A 20,032-nucleotide genomic window follows, 5' to 3' on the forward strand; every position below is an offset into this window, starting at 1 on the left:
TTTTCTTATCACGTTTCGATATTTGAATTTTAGATATACAACTTTTCCCATATGAGATTATAAATCACTTTTTGGGGTTTTGCTAAAGTAGGGCGAGAGCAATTTGCAAAAAAACTTGGGGAAATAGGGCAAAATCCCTTTAAAGTATTAGGTCACAAGCTTCGAAGCTCAGGTGAATTTTTCGGCTCCCTTCGTAAATATTATGTTGATTTGATAATGATCATATATGTGACACTTCCTTCATTTCCTTTTGCAACATGATCAGGAGATACGATATATTATTTAATATTGGTAATGAAAGAAATAAAAAGAGAGACTCGTGAGATGATAAGTGATAAGAAATTATATGTAAAATAGAGAATGTTGCAATTTTTTCATAACTTTCTGGAAAAAAAATATTGCAATTAAAATAGAAATAAGTATATTTTCAGGTTTATTGAGCAAAATTAGTGATATGAGTACTTATGAGCATGACTACTTGCTAGCTTAGTGTCTTAATTGGTTAACTTTGTGTAGGATGGTTCCCACGATCTAAAATTAAATAAAAAGACCTAGTTAGTCTTCTCTAATATGACTCAAAACCTGAAGTTATTGACTCCTTAAGGGTCTGTTCTCCCCAGCTTATTTTCAGTTCAGTTCAATTCAATTCAATTCAATTCAATTCAATTCAGTTCAGTTAGATCAGTTCAGTTCAGACCAGTTCAGTTCAGACCAGTTCAATTCAGACCAGTTCAGTTCAGCTCTTGACAATACTTTTGCTCTCACATATCACTATTCATTTCAGTTCAGTTCAATTCAATTCAATTCAGTTCAGTTCAGTTCAGATCAGTTCAGTTCAGTTCAACTGTTTTATGCCGAAGAGAACAGACCCTAAGAAAAGCGCAAAGTTATGGCAATTAATTAATTATTTTTTAATAAAAACAAAACAAAAAAAAATGTATGACATATAATAATGTTCTTTTAAAGTATAACTTGTGTGTTTTGCTAGATGGTATAAAAACTGTAGTAACTAAATAATGAAATATTCCCTTCTTTCTTAAAGAGAAAAATATTACAAGGTCCGGGAAACCAATTTGAACTATCTAGCTATAACTAGACTAATAATTACATGTAATTATTTTGTGAAGTATTTCTTATGATAGATTTATTACTTGAAAAGTAGTTAAATACCAAACATGAAACTTTCGTAATAATTTTAAATTGAATATATCAAACACTTCTCATATATATCAAGTGTAGAAAGTTCATATTCAGTATTGTAAAATGGCATGTTTGGATGAAGTTAGGATTGGCAACGGGGACGAATTTGGGCCAACCCGGATCCAAACTTGTTATAGACTTTGGATCTCGATTTGACACGGATCTGACGAGTCTAGATAAATAGGACATGGATTCATATACTGCGGGTTCGATCGGGTCGAAAATGAGTATATTATTTTATACAGTTTACCTACTTTTCTGTGTTAAAATTTAAAAATTCAGCAAGCTAACCACAAATTTGCAACTATATTCAACAACTTTAACACGACTTGAAATCATTAAATTAATTCAACAATTCCAGCAACAAACCACAATTCGCAAATAAATTATAGCAATTTCGCAACTTAAAAATGAAGTAATCTCAAAAGAATTTACGGCTTTTCAAGCAGGGAGTTGTTGGTGCGGTGGTGCTTATGTGGATATGGTGGTGTGCGCGAAGAGTACGTAGGGGAGCTATTGGTTGCGTTGTGGACTAGTGGTGGAGAGAGAGAACTCGTGTGGGCCGTGGTGGTGGAGAGAGAGAACATGTGCGCAAAGAGGAGAGAACCAGCGTATCGGCTTTAAGTTCGATGGTGGAGCGCGACTTTTGCTGAGGGTGGGAGGTTGTTGGTCAACGATCATGGGTGGATGCTGAAGAGAGAAAGAGATACGAGGGTTTTGAGTGAAAATTTTACAATGGACTTCTCATGAAAAAGACTACCATAATACTTTAATGTGATCCACGCATCTATTTCTACACGTCATCAGTATGTTATTTATGGCTAGATATTACAGATAAAGTCAAATACGTTATATTCTTATTATGTATTTTACTTAAAGCAGTTTTGACTTTTCAAAATTAGGTATAGATAATATACTAAATTATACTCTATAAATTCTAAAATTGGGAATGCATGCTATTAGATTAACTTGACAAGCAATCACTATTCACTACCAATAAGTGGGCCAGAAGCGAGGTCTTATGCTTTGTGGATATTTAGCGTATTAGAATGGGTCACCCACGCGAGTCCAAGTTGGACTAAGTATTGGATCAATGCACGTCTGCGCATTAGTGGGCTTTGTGATGATTCCTGGGGGAACTTCATTAATCAAGTTGGTTTTTTGTAGTAAGAACTGACTGAAACGGGCATACCTATCTCTTATAACAACATCATATCCATCTAATATATCGACCATTTATCGACTAGGCCGCTGCAACGCTGCTTATGGTGGGTACATATCCAATATTTTAACAAAGAGCGTCCAATTAGGAGCTTCTATGATGTGAGTCGAGTTCGACTTTAAGATAGCTTGACTCGACTCGTTAACATTGTGAAGTCGAGTTTGAGTTGAGCCGAGTTCACTCGAGTCGAGTTTTAGCTGAGTTGGACATTGACCGAATCGAGTTTTAGCTGAGTCGGACATTGACCGAATCGAGTTTTGATCTGGTAGGTTTAGGGTAGCTTGCAAGTGTCTCATGTTAAAAGCAACTATAAGGCAGAAAAATGTTGAATTTTAGGGATTTTGCTATTGATAATTGATTATTCGAGCTTCTCACGAGTTTTTGACTCGAGTACCGAGTTCCTCAACTCGATTCACCAACATCTTGAGTCCAGCTCGAGTTCGATTCGAGCCGACCTTTGACCTAGTTTTAACTGATTTAGTGTATTACCTCGCGAGTTGTCTCGCTCGTCTCATTTACACTCATACATCCAATATTAATTTCACTATCACTTCTCTTCCTGAATTTGCTCAATAATATTGAAGTTGCTCTAGAAGTTATGCACCATCCAATAAGAACATCCAGTAAAAAAAGGGCATGTGGCTTGTATGGAGCAATCATTAAATGATTCTAATATTAGGGCATGTTTGGCGAAACTAGCGGTTCTAGTAGCTCTTAGTTGTTGCGGTAGTTGTTGTGTTAGTTGTTAGAGTTAGTTGCTAGCCGTTAGCGATTAGCGTTTGAAATACTTATTTAATTAGAAGTGTTTGACAAAAGTAGCTTTTAAAATTGTAAAAAACAATCGGTGATAGCTTTTAGTTGTGAAAGTAGTTGTTAGGTGTGCTGGTAGCTGTTAGTGGTTTGTGTGTAACTTTTAGTTGTTAGCTGTCCAAGTAGCGGTTTCATATGTGATGTTCGATAAAAGAAGCTGTCAAAGTAGTTGTTTACTAATAAAACTTTAATAAAACGTTTATACATCACCACTAAAAATTACTCTAAAATCTACAAATTATAGCTTTTGACAAACACTACCAAGACACTACTTCTATCACTAAAAGCTACTCATACCACTACTTAAGCAAATACTCTTATTTTTCTTAATTATGCACGCGATTCGTGTGACAATATATTAGTATTAATATTGATATCCAAAATCGTAAAAAAAGCATTAATATTAATGTAAAAAATAAACATGTTCTTTGTATTTACAATTTAGTTTTACAAAACGTAGGACTAAAAATGAAGATAAAAAAAGTTGATATACGCTTACTTTTTTTTTTCATTAGGTCTAACTATTTTGCTCGAATAACACATTGACTACGACAATTACGAAATCGAGAATATATGAGTTATGATGAAAGTTAATCTAGAAAATTCTAGATAGGTCATGTAATGTAAGGAAAAATCTTATATGCATGTTTTAAATTGTCTAGAAAAATCTTGTAAAATATCTATGTAAAAAAATCTAAGTTTAGAATATTTGAGTGTGTGTTAGAAATATCAAGGTCTAGAAAAATCTAGAAATTAAGGTACAACAACTATAAATATGTTGTATGTGTATGAATTAAGAGAGAGCTCAAATGATGGGGAGCCAAACAAAGTGAGCTCCACACAAAATATTAGAAAAGGTAGAAACAAGGGATTCTACCAAGGTGAATGAGAAACATGAGCTCTCACAAACACACTTGTACAATTAATTATCAATGAAAATTCAATTTTACGATACTATTCGAGTCCATCAAAACTCCCGTATGCGCCACAAATTCTATCATGGTATCAGAGCCAGAACGTGATAACACCAACATTCGAGTAGCAAGAAGAAGATAGAAGATGCAAATTATCAATTTGAAGGTTGAAGCAAGATAAAAGAAGTTGAGGTAAATGTCAAATTTAAAATATGTGGAAGAATTTAAATTAGAGGTGAAGATAAAAAAAAATTGTGAAGATGCATTAAGGATAAAAGCTTGAGGAGAAATTAAAAATGAAAAGGTATGTGAAGAAAAGATTAAAAAGAATCGAGAAATAGTTTAGTTAGTGACATGAGCACTAAAAAAAATGATGGGGGAGGTTGATGACATGAACATCAACAAATGAAATTAACATTGGAAGAAAAGGAAAGAATGAAAAAAATGGGAGGATATTGGTGACAAGAGCACCAATAGTTGAAAAAAAAAATGAAAAGAAAAAGAAGAAAAAGAAGTTCAAGAGAAGGATTTTGGAATTTGCTAATGACATGGGCATTAGCAGAGATGATTGGTGACATGAGCATCAATAAAAGAATGATATTGGATAAAGATATGTGAACAAGAAAAATGAAAAAGTTCAGATTAGGGGGAGTGAGTTGGTAACATGGGTACCAACACAAACAATAAAGATGAAGAAAATGTGATGAAGCTAAGAAATAAAGGTAGGATGGTTGGTAACAAGAGTACCAACACAAAGACAGAAAGAAAAATCAAGATCGGAGACTGTTGATGACAAGGGCATCAACAAAAAATATTTTGAAGTACAAGAATTTTCAAGATTAAGGGGGAGTGATGAAAGTTAATCTAGAAAATTCTAGATAGGTCATGTAATGTAAGGAAAAATCTTATATGCATGTCTTAAATTGTCTAGAAAAATCTTGTAAAATATCTATGTAAAAAAAAATCTAAGTTTAGAATATTTGAGTATGTGTTAGAAATATCAAGGTCTAGAAAAATCTAGAAATTAAGGTACAAAACTATAAATATGTTGTATGTGTATGAATTAAGAGAGAGCTCAAACGATGGGGAGCCAAACAAAGTGAGCTCCACACAAAATATTAGGAAAGGTAGAAACAAAGGATTCTACCAAGGTGAATGAGAGACATGAGCTCTCACAAACACACTTGTACAATTAATTATCAATGAAAATTCAATTTTACGATACTATTCGGGTCCATCAAAACTCCCGTATGCGCCACAAATTCTATCAAGTTATACTCTTCTTTAGGTAATTTTATGAATTTCTAATTTATGTACTTTGCAATTGTTATTGAATATCTAGGTAAAAGAAAACTTTGTATTTTTGGCTTTACAATTATTGAAAATTTTCTTTGTTATGTTAAATTAGTTTCCTTGTCGTAAGTAAAATTTTAATGGCAATCTTAAGCTTTTTTATGCTAGTTCTCTGTTTTTATAATTTTCTTTATTATGCATAATTGTAAATCAGGAAATGAATAAACTTTTTTAAATAGGTCCAATAAATGACATTTATTGAAATATGAAATTAACTAAAATAATTTCATTAGTTAGTTTAATAGTTAAATTCAAAATTTTCAAAGAACTTAATTACATAGAAAAAAGAGTATAAGACTTTTTAACTACCTCAAAGAAATGTATAAATTTAAGATAATAGTTAACTCTCAAAAAATTTATATTACCTTTTTAACTAAAATGCTTATGGAATTTGAAGTATAAAATATTGTGAAATATCAGTTATATCTTCTCTTTAAAATAAATATTTAAATCACACCCCTATTATTATAAAAGAAAACAAATGAATTGCCATTAAAAAGCAATTAATAATCAGAAAAAGGAAAAAGAAATTAAAAACATTGTTTCATAATTCTACGTTATACTATTATAGTATTATGTAGTATTTATTCACTAGTTCGCTGCCTATAAATCTAAAGCATTACCTGCAGTAACGTTTTACAACCGCCACCATAATCTATTTCAACCGATCCACGCTACTACAACCACTACCTTATTACCAAACACTTATAATTTTTTTGAATAGGGATATATTGTCGTGGATAATAATATGCTATGCCTTTTTTTTATACAAGATTACTCATAAATTTATTCGAATTAGTAGTACTATATGTTGGTGCCAAATGTATACATAGTTTAGGAGTTCAGACTATGGTTAACAAAGCGCATAATGGCTATAATGCATAAAAGGAAAAAAGGTAACAGAGTTGAAAACCATCCCGCGAATGGCCATCACTACTAATTTGGACTTCTGAAGTGATCTGAACATGGTCAATTCCTTACCATGTGAAGTTAATAATAATACTTCTGTTTTAACTTTGTTTCATAATTACACATATCACCGTCAAAAAAAAAAAACACTAATTACTCATATCAAAACATCAACTATGTTTCATAATTACTAACGTGCTTTACTTGAGGTAACACTAATATGGCGGTTGTCATTATGTTAGTTATTAGCATTAGTCGCGGGGAATAGAGACATGTGTCTTAAACAAAAATACTAAAAAAACAATTGAAGGTTGAAATTAGGAGTTCAACTTTGTTTAACGCCATTATAGGAATTCAAGAAAATACTACTTTATAGTTTATAGTACTGCAATCCTACAATCTAATATATTTCCTCCGTTTCATATTATTCGCTACACTTCTTCATTTACGGACTCCTATCCTAGACAATTTTGGGAGAAGAAAGAGGTAGAGAGTAAAAAGAAGAGGAACCCATGTAAGAGGAGAGAAATAGAGAGAATTTATTGCTCAAAAAGAAAGTGTAGCAAGTAATGTGAAGCTTCCCATAATAAAAAGTGTCGCGAGTATTATGAAATGGAGAAAGTATATAAGAATTCTTTTGAGTAACCTATGAGCATAATAAATTAATATTTGAAGTACTGAGTTTTTGAATATTAATACAAGTATAGCACATCAATTTACAACAATTTTAGTAGATAGGAAACTTAGGCTTCGAAAGGAAGCAATTTAGATCCTGCACCAGGGTGTAGGATGAGGAACCTACACCTTGGCCAAAACTACGTAGTTTTGATGCTTTTAGGAGGGCCAAAATTTGGCAGGCTTTTGGCAGAATTTTTAGGTGGGCCAGCTCTTTCTCTCTCATCACTCACTTATTCCCTCTTTTTCTCTCTCATTTATTTTTCAAGAACCATTTCAATTATCTCTCTCATTTATTTTGTTCTTCATTTATTTCTCCCTTATTTTCATTCATTTCTATTTTAAATTTCCAAATGTTGTTTGATTTTATATTCTGTTTTGCATTTTAAAAACTTTTTTTAATGTACAAATGCATATGGTTTGATGTACAATAATATACGAGTGTACATTTGGGGATTTTCAGTGATCAAAGTATTGACCATCAGTGTACATTGTGATTTATCCTTATTTACGTTGGTTGCGGAACCTTTTTTTTATTATTAGCTCACCTACAGTTGCATGTACATGCACGTACATTGCATGTACACTTTGTTGACATTCATGTACATTAAGTGGGTTACAATCATGTTGTTATGTGTTGACCTTTTAATCTAGTACCCATATTGAGTTTTTTTTTTTGCTTAGAATATGTTATGCATGCATGTTAGTGAAGCTAATGTATATTTAGTCATACACAATGATCATTAACGCAACTTTAATGTACACAGAACAAAGTCAACTCTATAAAATAACTTGAACATTCAGTCATAACAACATTGTACATTCAGGCTTAATAATTGAACAATCTTGTTAGAATAATTGTACAATGAGTCATATCCAGTGAACATTCAATCAAACAATAATGTATCCTTATTTCCAGTGATCAAAGTAATGACCATCAGTGTACATTGTGATTTATCCTTATTTACGTTGGTTGCGGTACCTTTTTTTTATTATTAGCTCCACATACAGTTGCATGTACATGTACATGCACGTACCTTGCATGTACACTTTGTTGACATTTTATGTACATTAACTGGGTTACAATCATGTTGTTATGTATTGACCTTTTGTTTTAATACCCATATTGAGTTTTTTTTATGGCACCTGGAGCACTATGAGGTATAGGACTGTAATTGTACATATTGAATTTCATTAATGAACAAACATCAACACACCAGTGTACAAAGATTGCAAATTACTCACTTGACATCAGCTTTAGGAATTAGGTTACTTTTATTCTATTATGTTTCTTTGTACATTCTAAGCTTCGTGGTTGTTCTTAACAAAATAAAATGTACAATGACATCCCCCCATAAAATCGTCAATAACACACAATGAACAATAATAGACATCCAAAACAAAAAAAAAACTCAATACGAGTATTAAAACAAAAGGTCAACACATAACAACATGATTGTAACGTTAACCCAGTTAATGTACATGAATGTCAACAAAGTGTACATGCTAGGTACGTGCATGTACATGCAATAGAGGTGATCATGGGCCGGGCCGGGTTCGGGCCGGGCCGCGGCCAAAAAAATTTGCCCATTGGCCGGGCCGGGCCTAAATTCGGGCCGAATTTTTGTGTCCAAAGCCCGCTATTTCAGGCCGGGCTTAGCGGGCTTTTGGGGCCAAAACGGGTCGGGCCAAAAATAGACTAAAAAGTCGTTTTTAGCTTGCCCAAAGCCCGCCCAAAAAAAAAAAAAAACGGCCGGGCCCGGCCCGGCCCGGCCCGCGGGCCGAAAAATTCTGCCCAAAACCCGAGCAATTAAACTAGTTAGATAGAGTTTTTATCATCTGAGCAATTAACGTTTTCGAAATGAAGAGACATCCATCTATTACATCGCTTATATATATTGTTTTGGATCAAACACGTCAATTCCCTAGCCTCATATAGCCTTGTAATTTGTAGGCATTCTTTAGGTACTCATGCTTATTATTGTAACTATTGGGTTGTGTTACTTGTGTGAAGATGGTTAAGACTTAAGTACAAAGACTGAGTCATAAAGCTGAATAGCTTATAGGTAGAAGTAACAATACAAAGAAGCGAAGAAGGAAAAAGGAGCTAAGAGAAAATTGCACGATTGGGTGATCGACCTAATGGACCTTGCCGATTACTTGGAACTCAAATTAAATTCTTTGCTTCTTCTCATGTGTGACTAGACGGATATGCCGGGTTAGACGTAGACATAGCCATGGGTTGGGTTGGGACGATTCAGCTCGACGTGAACCTGAACTGGATCGATCCGGTTCAATTCAGGGTTGGATTTTCTCAAACCTAGACCGCTTCGACCCCCGGTTCAATCCAGTTCAGGGATTTAGGCGTACTAGGCTAGTTCAGGTTTGACCTATCGGTTAAGTGTTTTCTTTTTGCCGAAAATGAAAATGTGTTTTGATTAATAAATTTTAATTGTATATGTACTAGCATTTACAATAAATAGTTTTCGATATCGTCCATATACACTAGTATTTATGAAAACTGGGCCGAGATGAAGTACATTTCTACATTTTATGGATTGGTTTGACAGGCCATTTTAAGGTTGAGTACGGTTTATGGTATGATTTAGGGGTGAGTACGGTTCACGGACTGATTGAGGGCTAAGTGCGGTTCACAGTCTGGTTCAGGGCTAGGTCTGAACCGATTTCTTCGCTCATCAATTTAATTGGCCCAAAAGAACCCGTTTGATTGTCTGTTTCCGGGCCGTTTCAGGCCCGATCACTTGACGGGCCAAGTCGTACCGGTCTTTTAACGGGTTGGTTTGGAGTTAGGTCCGGCTAGGCCCGCCCAATGGCCACCACTGGTTGGACGCATTAACGAACTTGTTTTACACAAGATTTGGCTCCATTGAAGTACCATATGTATTGTAATCCTAGTATATATAAATAGTTTGGCCGTTTGATAATATGCTTCTCATTTTAGTGAGTTGTGAGAACCAACTTGACACTCTCGAGAGATATAAAGAGAGATTTTGAGAGTACGTCACTCAAAGTTTTAGTATTGTTTTGGTAGTTTTTCTCGCTGATAGGACATCCATATTGAATACTCTTTAAGTCTTCATTATTGTTATTCTTCTAATATTCTGGATTGTGATTTCCCTACTTTGATATTGAAATTTTACACGATTTATAAGCTAGCTATCATAACACCCCAAAGTACGGACTTGAGTGCGGTACGTATCATAAATGAGGTCGATGTCCACAATTCTCACCATATTCTATCCCCTTTCTTATTTTCTTCTTTTTAACCATAATTTTGTTATTTAGACAAAAAAAGGTGTGTGCATTGATTTTGTCCTTACTCAACTAAACAAAAAGACTTTCTTCTCCAAATTCCTTTTTCTTCCCCAAATTTTCTCTTTCTTCCCAAATGAACCCTAAAATTCTGAAAGAGTGAAATATGTACAACAACAATGACCTCAACTTCATCTTCAAGTTTGAAGAAGAATTCAAATATCAGTTTAGGTAATGGTAGGGTTTACAGTCGATATTGATTGCTTACAGTAGTCCAAACTACTAAAAGTTCAACCACAATCAAGGAAAACACTTTTATGGCTGTCCAATATCTAGCACTCGACTTATAGCCGGTGAGAATTTCGATCATTAACCTCATTTATAGTACGGACCGCACCCAAGCCCTTATTACTTTGTGGTGTTCTAGCTATAAGTTACAGTTAGGGATGTTTGGTGCACCCACGCTATATCTATAGGTGTTGAGACCAATTTTGCCTTACTTATATGATTATTGTAGGTTGTAGCCTTGTAGGAGATGATTGATGGCATTTTCTGCCTCTCTACACTCAAAACTCTAAGTAGCTACCATAATAACCATATACATCAAAGACTTATAGCATGTTAGTTTGGTTTGTAATTTTACAAATGGATTAACCCAACTCTTTTTTTGATTTAAACTGCAAGGTTTTGTCGTCATGATTTGTATTTGTCCTAAATAATTAGATTAACAACAATTTTTAGATTCCTACTCTTTCTCTCACTAAAAATTGAGAGCCTATCTCACTAAAAATTGTGAGCCAGCTGGGTTTATTCCTTCGGTGGAAATTCAATCTTCAGCCGCCTTTCCATTTCATCGGTCTTCAGCCGCCTTTTCTTGCCTCGTTGATCAACATCTGGCAGCATGCATGAATTTAGTGTGGCTTCGTGGCGGTGAATGGTAAATTTCTTCCAGGTTTGCTTCGTTCTTGCTTCTTTTTATCAGTGTTCGTGTTTTATTTCTCACCCAAATCCGAAAAATTTCACTGCTTTTTCTTTACTGTTGTTTTTTCTTGCAAACCTATATATAACTAAAATGAGTACTGGAACCCAAACCACGCAAACTGAAAATCTTCCCATTCGCTCCATACACAATCGCATGGGGGTTTTCGTTCCACAACCATCGTTCCAACCACCGCGATTACCAAATATTAAGTGGACTCACTCAGTTGTTGGGCGGTTTTTTGACTATGCGCCACCTTCTACAAGCTTCATCACTAATATAGTGAATAATCACTGGGTCACTCGCGGTTCTATTAGGGTGCTTCGAACTGGTGATTACTATATCTTCGAGTGCCAAGACCAACGCGATCGTGATGCACTACTTGAGTGTCACACCACTGTTATTGATGGTAAATTACTTACCTTTCGTTCTAGTTCAGCTAATCAGGTGCCTTCTACCATCAATTTTAATTTAGCCACTATTTGGGTGAGAGTTCATAACCTGCCATGGCGATTTCTCGAGCATGACTGGACTTCCCGTGTACTCTCACATGTGGGTGTGGTGGAATTTGTGGAGGATACCGGGCCTGGGTTAACTAGGGAAGCTTTTCTTCGTGCGAAATTATTAGTTGATCTTTCTCGTCCACTTGTCCCAGGTTGTTTCTTGCCTTTAGATGATGGTGAAGTGGTGTGGGTGTACTTTAGGTATGAAGGGTTTTTAAATTTTGTAAGCAATGTGGGTGTGTAGGGCATCATACTGCGAGGTGTCCTATGTCCGCCTATGATGCTCATCATATTATTCATCGAAGGTTTTCGGAGTTTGAGCATGACGGGATGACTTTAATGTTTGGCCCTATTGAGACTCCGCTTTACACAAATATTCTCAAAGGACTACCTGATCGTTTTATTTATCGCAATGCTCGTGTAAATTTGGCAAGGTTTGTTCCGGAAAACGACCCCTTTATGTTTGACGAGAGGCATGTTGAGATTCATATGGTAGATTCGAGTTCCGAGGATGAGCCACGCAACTTTGATTCACCGAGTCTACACGAGCATTCGCCTGAACCACCTAACATTCCTTCGCAACCAAATAATCCTTCAGGCCGTGAATCTGATGCACATACAAATCCACCCATGACTTTTTCCAGCGGTTCTGTCGAAAGTGTTAACAGGGAAATGAACCACAAGAAGTGGTGGCGTTGTCGGGGAGGCGTGTTGGTGTGGATGATATTACTTGTGGGACGGTTCAAAGGCCGGGAAATAAAACAAATGTGACGCGAGTGCCTTCGACGAGGGTAGGGGGTGATCCGTCGAGTGGTCATGCAGCGGCCGAGGGTTCAGTTCGGAGGCCACGACCTTTTCGTAGACACCTGGGTATTACCACAAGACTCCCAACCACCTTTCTGCAGTGTTGTTAGCAAGGATCCAATCCAGATACGGGTACGGGTGATGGCGTGGATGGGGGAAACTGTCAGCATTTTGTTACTAGTCCTACTGGTGCTTGGAATGATTTACATGGGAATGGCACTCTTGAGGCTCTGGTAGAACAAGGATGGACATGGAATCCACCACCGGCACCAAATGAGGCTGGACCTAGTGAATGGCGCACTATGCGACCACCGCGTTCGTCCGACCAAGAGGGTGACATATGTGGTCGGAAACGCCATATTCGCAGCTACTCTATTGACGGGGTGGATGAATTGCTCGGGGACTCTAGTTCAGCAAGCCAAAGTAGTAAAAGACACCGTTTTGCACAATGGGAAACTAAAGGTGGATTTAATCTTGTATCTCCACTTGCACCAACTGGGATTCAGACTAAGGCATTGACTGATGTGTCCATGGCACGATCAATGGGAGTTGAACCTGGTGATGAAGTCACTTCCAAAGCTTCCAAAAAGCGCAATGCAGCAACTTCTCCACCACTTCCAGCGGGAAAATGGATTTTCAAGCGCATTAAAGGTAATGATAATGAGGCCACCATTCATCACACTGAAGCTGACAAGATTGATCGTCGCTTTTCAATGATGGTAAAATTGTCAGATGATTCTCCTAGGGTAGTGACTGACCCAGATCAGTCACCACCTTATCCATGAATATCCTCTCGCTCAATTGTCGGGGTTTGACGTCCAGGGACGCTCCGATAATTCTATATACTCTGGTTGACATCTACCGTACGTCCAATGTTTTTGTTTTTGCAGGAAACAAAATCTACAGTACATCATGTACAGGGTTTGTTTCATAGTATTAGGCCACGTAGTGTAGTTGGGGTTGATGCTGTAGGTGCTAGTGGAGGAGTGGTTGTTTTTGCTGGGCTCCTTATGATGTGACTGTACTTAGTTCTATGTGTAACTATGTTTTTTGTAAAATCTCTGCTAATAATGGAATGACATGGTACGTTTTGTTCTTGTACGGGGAACCGAGTCATCAACTACGCCCAATGTTGTGGGCTCACCTGTTCCAATTATTATCTTCCTATCCCGATTTTCTCATTATTGGTGATATAAACCAATTAGATCATTATGAGGACAAATTAGGTGGGGATGCCACTATTAGGGGATGGGAGGATTTTACTAATTGGAAACATGATTTAGAATTACAAGATATTCCTTTTGTGGGACCTCGGTTTACTTGGACAAATAACCGAGAAGGGTCAGGTTTGATTCTTGAGATCTTGATCGTACTATGGGTCGCCAGCATGGATTGATAAATATCCGCTTAGTTATGTGAAACATTTTCCAATCCTTCATTCTGATCACTCCGCAATTTTTTACCAGTCAGCGCCACCAGTTATTCCTCGGCGGCGACCCTACCAGTTTGAAAATTGGTGCCTTACACATTCAGATATTCCGAATATTATCACCTCTGTTTGGAAAAGGGCCATTGCAGGATCTTCTATGTACTGTTTTACCAAACATCTTTCATTATTACGTCAAGATCTAAAGAGATGGTGTTTGGATCACAAGGTAGTATGGGGTATTGATGGAAGGATATTTCTGCACAATTAACTACTTGCGCTGTGCCTATTGATAATCTTCAGCAAGGAAATGATTTTATGAGTCAACGACAACAGTTAATGCGCCAGGCTAATTTGGCTCATACTTACTGGTCGCAACGTTCTAAGGATAAGTTTCTTCAGGATGGTGAACTCTCTACTAAGTTCTTTTTTAATAAATTGAAACAGAAACAACGTTCGGCTTACATTTATCTCCTCAAAACTGCGGAGGGTGATTGGACTGATGATGTTCATGCTATTCCATTGAAATCTTGCGACATTTTAAAAAGGCTTACATACCTTCACCTTTTACGGAGTCTGATCCAGCGTATGATGAAAATATTGGATTGCTGCTTCGGAACTAAATCTTCCACAACTTTCTGCTATCCGAACAACAAACTCCTTATTTTTTTTTTCAGAATTAGAAATTCATGATGCCATGTTTGGAATTGGGAATGCTAAGTCTCCAGGGTTAGACGGTTCTACAGCAGAATTTTTCAAAACGCACTGGGGCTTGCTAGGGGTACCGGTATTCCAGGCGGTTAGTCGATTTCTTACCACGGGATTCATTTTGCGGGAATGGAACCAATCGCTTCTTGTCTTACTACCTAAAGGTCCTAATCCGAAGAGGTTACTCAATTTCGGCCGATTAGTTTATGCAACACCATTTACAAATGTGCGTCAAAATGTCTGGTAAACAGATTACGGCCATTGTTACAGGACCTGATCAGTGAATATCAAAGTGCCTTTATTCCGGGACGGCATATGGACGACAACATTTTGATTAGTCATGAGCTCATCACTCATCATCAACATCTCTGGAGGATAAAGACATGAATAAGGCCTATGATCGTGTTAACTGGGTGTTTCTTTTAAGAGTTCTCAGAGCATATGGGTTTCCTGAACATTGGTTACGATTGATTCAACAATGCATCTACTGTCACATATCGAATTCTAGTCAATGGACAGGTTTCGGAGGCCTTCACTCCTCAATGTGGGCTAAGGCAGGGGGATCCTATTTCCCCATATTTGTTTTTAAACTGTATGGATATCTTGTCCCGTATGTTAACACAAGCCACAGATATTCGGCACTTTGATGGTATTAAAGCACACAGGTATGCACCTCCTATTTCCCATCTTTTTTTTGCTGATGATGCTCTTCTTTTCTTTAAGGCTACTACTGCTTCTTGTACGAAAGTTTCAAGAATCCTCGCACGTTTCTGCTTGATATCGGGTCAAATGATAAGTCTCACCAAGTCATATGTGAAATTTAGTCCTAATATTCCTCAAGGGTGCTCACTGAGTATAAAAGTATTCTCAAATTGGAGGCTACAAGTTCTGATGGGAACATATCTTGGTACACCAGTGGATATTCAGGGGAAAAAGACTCAGCATTTCACTTATTTACTGGAAAAATCTCACAACGTATTACTGCATGGAGTCATACCCCTTATCACAAGCTGGCAAGCTGATTCTTATCAACTCGGTTCTCATTGCTTCAATTGCTCACATACTCTCTGTTTTTTGCTTCCAACAACCATTGCTAACAAGGTGGATGCCATGGTATCGAGATTTTTTTGGGCAAACCTTCAGGGAAAGGAATTGCTTGGCGACGGAAAGATTGTCTGCATATGCCTAAAGGTGCTGGGGGACTCGGACTACGTAGTGTTACGAATCATAACCGTGCATTGCTGATGAAAAAAGTTTGGCGTATTCATCGGAATTCGAAGTTACTAGTCAGCCAAGTCTTTGCATCAAATTCCCTACATCCTACTTCGCATATTTCTATGTTACATTCCTTAAAAGGACAGATTCTTGGGGCGCGCGAGTTTAAATCAGGCTGAAAGGATCCTTACTGATAATTATGCTTGGAAAATTGGGTCTAATTCAACTCTACGGGCTGGTCAGAATCGATGGGTCAATGGACAAATACCGATATTCCGTGATCGGATAAACTGCGAACAGCAGCTGCTGTCACTGTTGGGTCCCTCATTTTACCGCTTCAGCAAGCTTGGAATATTCCCAGAATTACTTCTCTATTCACTACAGAAACGATAGGCGCTATCCGAGGGTTAGAATTGCCAAGTCTGGCAACTCAGTGTGACTTCCGTATTGGCCTCACACAGCTTCGGGTAAATACACCACTAAGTCTGGCTACTATTTACTTTCTCGACAAATTGACATCTGCAGCATGACACCTCCTCTAAATTCGAAATTTTTTCGGATTTTATGGGATTGCGCATCATGCCTAAGTGGAAGATTTTTCTATGGAAACTTTGGCATAACAGTTTAGCAACAGTTGCTAATCTGTCAGCTCGGGGGCTGTCAGTCCCGAGTGACTGTCCTTGTTGTGCGATGGAATCCGAGACCTGCCAACATCTATTCAGAATGTGTCCCCTAGCTACTACTGCCTGGCGGACCAGTCAGTTGGGTATTATTTCGAACTTAGTTAGTTACGTTCCCTTTAGAGAATGGCTTCTTGCATGGATTTTATATTTCTATCGTACGGATGGGTATTTGGGGGATCGTATTCCGGTTTTCATTGCCACACTGTGGACGATTTGGCAGTGTAGGAATAATTTGGTTTTTAATAACATCACGCCTGATGGAGATAGTTTACATGTCCTTACACAATAGGTCAGACAGCAACATATAACATTTCTGGCTAGGCCGATGTTTTCTCCTCAAATGATCGAAGAAGGTCCTGGACCACCAGGATTCCTTATGGTACATTTTGGTTCCTCCTTTCGAGGGGTCCCGCAACTACAAATTCAAGTGGATGGGTCGTGGGTTTCTACGTCGACCTTGGCAGGTATTGCTTGGGTGGCTGAGACTGCTAACAATCAGATTCAGACAGGAGAAGGATCTTGTATTCATGCAGATTCTGCGCTCCTCACAGAAGCTAAGGCATGTCTTCAGGCCTTGCTTTGGGCACAAGGTCAAGGTTTTCAACAAATATCCCTGTACACGGATTCCGAAATTATCGTCCGAAGTTTATTAAAACCACTGGCATCTCCCATTTCGATTACTTGGACACTCCGTGATATTCGTTTGATTGCCCAGGAATTTGTATGGTGTAGGATTACCAAGGTCTCTCGGTTACAGGTTCAAAAGGCTCACGATCTAGCAACACATGTCAGGAAGGGCCATCTACCGTTACTACGTATTTAATTGCTTTTGTTTTATTAATGTACGTTTTACTGATGTCCAAAAAAAAAAAAAAAAAAATAATTAGATTACTCAAAACTCATTTAAATTATGAAGATATGAAGCATGTGACTGGCTAACTAGTGGACCATATATAAACATGTATGTAGTAGTACTTAAAAAAATAATAATCAATTGGTCTTGTTAATGGTGTCATATCTAGAATATCTTTTAGTAATACTATCAACTGGCTAGCTAGCAAGGAAAACGAAGTTGTTGATAGGACCAGCTTAACATTATGTGATTAGACATCGAAGGTTTATCTTTCTCAAGGCACCCTAATTGCAGCTTTTGACTTATAACATTCTATTGGATTGGCTACAAAAAATCATAAATGTCCATGGAAAAAAAGGGTCCATATATGAGGAATAATCACTTCTAAAGAAAAGGATTCAATTTTTGCTAATTATCCCTCTTTGAAGTTAAGTACTGCAATTATGTGACTAGATGCAGCCCACTAAATAGTCTAGTAGAAGAGAAAGGTTAGCTTTCTAGAACCAGAAATTAAAGGTCATTTCTTCAACAAATTACAATTAATCATGGCAAGCCTAAAGTAAAAAAGTTGTCTTTTCAAAGTCATAGATCGACTATGGATTTACCATCAGAAGTTGAATTTCTTTTTCTCCATAAAAGTTTACCGTCGGCATGAGTTAAAAAAGATAAAATTCACCGTCTGCCGCAAATCTTGCTAGAGATTCACAAATACCTTTAAATGCTTTAAAATAAAATGAAGAAAATAGAACTTTGTCTTCTAAGGACAAAACAATCAAAATTTTCATGTTATGCCCCCACAATCCACATTTAAAAGCGAGAAAATATGGAAGAGAAGATAAAACAAAGAAGAGTCCGTTTTTGGAGACAGTCTCACATTATTGTTAACGTGAGACTGTTGATGTCATGCTGACATCACACACATGCATCAAACCAACAGTAGAATTAGTTAAACGCTTGCACATATTAGCTATGCTAGCCCTAAATTGCTTCTGGATGAATTTGTTAAGCGCTGAAGTATATTAGTTAAGCGCTGGAGTATATTAGTTTATCATAAAAATCAAATTATAATGCATTTTATTGGCCATAACTTCAATATCACGCATAAATAATTGTGTCGTTCTCAAAAAAAAAAAAAAATCATGCACTAATCATCTCTTTCTTAAATAACTATCGTATTTTTGCATTAGTTATGCCGACCTCAAATAAACAATGCAAAAACAATGTTTACTAATGCATACAGTAAATAAAATTAATGACCTTAAAATCATAACTATTGACCTCCCATACTATCAACCCTCAAAGTATAATTGTTAGCCAAATATAAAAATTATAAACATAAAACCATGCATCATTGTTACTCATGAATTTAATAAATAATTATTCATATGCTATAATTGTATATAATCTTTCAATTATTTTCTAGACCAGAACTGTTAGGCATAAAATCGGAACAAAGAAAATAGTCATAACTAATGTAAAAGACAATAATAGCTAAATACCCAAGTATCATAACTATTTATCAGAAAACAGTAACTAATAGCTAGAATCACAACTATCAACTATAAAACCATAATTAAAGGTCGAGGCTGAGAGTTGGGGGAAAAACAGACTCGTCTCACATTAGTGTTAACGTGAGATAGTCTTTTATAAAACTTTGCGAACAAATAAATTGGTTAAGTGAGTGAGTGTCCCTATTTTAAAACTTCTTACTAGATTTTAGCTTAGCTTTAGGACACTCTTAAATGATATTGGGGGAAAATGTCTAATATCAGATCAAGGTTGTAGAACTAGTTTGGGTGACGATAATACTATTATGTTCATGTTTGATTCAAGTTATGTAATGGCTGAAAGTCAAGTTATAAGGAACGAAATTGAATAGAGTAGATGATAACAATAATCTTTTTAGATGTTTGGTTTCATTATGGAATGAAAAACTTCTAAAGTGCAAGATTGAAGAGGCAACATGGCACCACTAGTCATAGAGTGAAAGAGGTTATTAACTAAGTGGAAATAGTTAACCTCGTGAAACATATTTCAATAGTCCATCTCTCATACCAAACAACGTAACATATGATGCAGATGGCTTATTATTTATGTTTTCAACACTTAAAAATCTCATACCAAGCACTTTTGTATGTTAACTTAAGAATGAAGAGACTAGAGAGCATGCCACATTTTATTTTGGGCCATCCCAAAGTAAGAGTTTCCACATTTTAGTTTGTTGATCAGCTCTTAATGACTTATCACATCTTGATTTTTAAGCAATATACATGTATAAAAAGGAGAATATTATACCGCAAATGAACGTTGTCGTAGCACATAAGGGTCAAATTCAAGAAGGTGCAAGATTAATACTAGTTGATTTTAGATTATTAAATAACTAAACAATTCAAATGTCAAGAAGAATTTATAAACTAATAGCTAAACTAATAACTAACATGACAAATTCGATGGATATGATAAGTAAAACACTAAGATCAAGCATCGCCACGCACTAATTAATAT

Source organism: Beta vulgaris, chromosome 5 (assembly GCF_026745355.1).
Source record: "Beta vulgaris subsp. vulgaris cultivar EL10 chromosome 5, EL10.2, whole genome shotgun sequence".
NCBI classification, from domain to species: Eukaryota; Viridiplantae; Streptophyta; class Magnoliopsida; order Caryophyllales; family Amaranthaceae; genus Beta; species Beta vulgaris.